The 1938-nt window shown below is 46.0% G+C and overlaps 1 protein-coding gene across 1 annotated transcript in view; it reads left to right on the top strand.

The window, feature by feature from the left end:
- Nucleotides 1–93: 93 nt before the first annotated feature.
- Nucleotides 94–1938, top strand: part of LOC102482526 (ATP-binding cassette sub-family A member 3-like) — a 95299-nt gene continuing 93454 nt past the window's right edge. The window contains exon 1 of the mRNA XM_006153297.1: nt 94–194. The gene's annotated coding sequence lies outside the window, so the exon portion shown is untranslated. The remainder of the gene's footprint in view (nt 195–1938) is intronic.

Below are 1938 nucleotides of genomic sequence, written 5' to 3'. Positions count from 1 at the left end.
GTGCGCCCTGGCCCCCTGCCTCCGCCCTGCCAAGCTCGAGGCTCCGGTCGGCGCCTTTGGTTGGTCCACACCAGCGAGTCCGCGGGGCGGCTGCAAGTGGGGCGGTTTGGGAGGGCGTTGGGAGGAGGCGCCGCTCCGGAGTCGACGCGCGCCCCTTGGCTGCCCAAGGCGGTGGCGGTTGCGAGGTCTGAGCGGTGAGTGTCGGGGGTCCCCAGACCCTGTCTCCTGCCAAAGACTCCCCCCCTGCTCTGGCCTGGGTTCTTCGACGCCAGGGTAGGCAGACCGCAGCCAGCCCTGGGAGCGCAGAGCCAGAAAGTGCACCCCAATCCTGATGAAAACACAAAGCACCAGACTTCAGTGTCCAGCACATACACACACGCACACATGCACGCACGCACACGCAAACTTACCAGAGTAAATCAAACAGAATCGCTCTTAGGAATTTTATTTTGGCTGTGCAGTGTTTGAACTCGGTGGCTTTGGAGGTAACGTCTTGGCTCTAGTCCTGCCTAGGTCAGGTATGTGCTGTGACCACGACTAACTGCTGATTTCTCAGCCTCAGTTTACTCAGCCGTGAGAAAAATGATACTCCTTGTACTCAGCAATTCTGATATTGCAATTGCTGGATCATAGTAAATGTTCAATAACTGTAGCTACAGATAATTTTTTTTTCTTGGTAGAAATAGAAATCGCATCAGAGAAAGTTCAACAGGCAAGGAAAAGTTTAAGGCTATTCCGATAGGGAGGAGAGACCAGAACTCAGCTGACGGAAAGTGGAGTTTTTAGGGACTGCGAAGTGATAGCAGAAAAGTACTGGAGAATTTAGGGAGGAGGCTGTTAATCGAGCACTGTGAGTTGTTTCCTGAGTTTACGCCAATTTTGCTCTGTCGTTAGTCCATCCACGTTTGCCGGTTATCTCCCATGGACCTGGGCTCCTACCTTTCCCTGTAACTATTGGCATGGTTTTACCTACATCCTCAAATGAATGAAATCATGTAGAATATATTTTTTGTGTCTGGTTTTCCCTTGTACCTCTGCAAACCCTCCCACACCAGCCTTGGCAACCCCTGATTTGCTTGCTGCCCCTATAAGCTTATAAGAATTCTGTATGTATTCTGGATCCAAGTTCTTTATCGGATACATGTGTTGTGAATATTGTCTTTTTCTGTCTTGCCTTTTTTTTTTTTTAGTGACTTTTGAAGAGTAAAAGGTTTTTATTTTAATGAAGTCTGTCTTTATTTGAAGTTTATTTCAATTTCATTTTTTATTCCTATTTATTTATACTTGGAGTGTCCTAAGTAAGAAATCATAAATTGTAGATTTTAGCCATATGAAATATTTGCCTTTGTTTTGGGGCCTGAATTCTACTGTGTCAACTCTTTATTGCTTATAGTACTTACCGGTTATGATTTGGCATTTAGAAAAATGTGTGCCCTTTTTAATCATTTTGGTTTTATTGAACTATAATCTATAAATAGCAAAATGCTCATATCGAATATATTTGATCTGCTTGGGCAAGTGCATATGAAAACACAAAACATTACCATTACCCAAGAAAGTTGTCTATATCTTGATCGAGGGTTTCCAGGATTACCCATATTTGTAGATTTGCTAGAAAGACATAGGACCCAGATATATGTGTTGCAAATATTTTCTCCTAGCCTGTGGCTTTACTACTTTTTATATTTTAAAATTTTAATTGACGGGGACCAGCAGTTAGCGTAATGGCTATGTTGCTGGACTCCCACATAGTCGCCTGCGGTTCGCGTCCCGACCCGGTGGCTTAAAACTCACGCCGGGCGCGTGTGTGTGCGTGCCCAAGATCCCGAGAGGAGAATGGAGGAGAAGGGATTGCAGTGTGCCCATCCCCCCTGGGGGGTGATTTCTCGCTTTCTGTCTCTATGTCTCTCTCTGTCTTTCTGGCGAGCGCATGTGCCC

Source organism: Tupaia chinensis, unplaced genomic scaffold, assembly GCF_000334495.1.
Source record: "Tupaia chinensis unplaced genomic scaffold, TupChi_1.0 Scaffold000367_1, whole genome shotgun sequence".
Classification (NCBI taxonomy): Eukaryota; Metazoa; Chordata; class Mammalia; order Scandentia; family Tupaiidae; genus Tupaia; species Tupaia belangeri.
The sequence above is the reverse complement of the archived record's forward strand: the minus strand, read 5'-3'. Positions and strand labels throughout refer to the sequence as shown.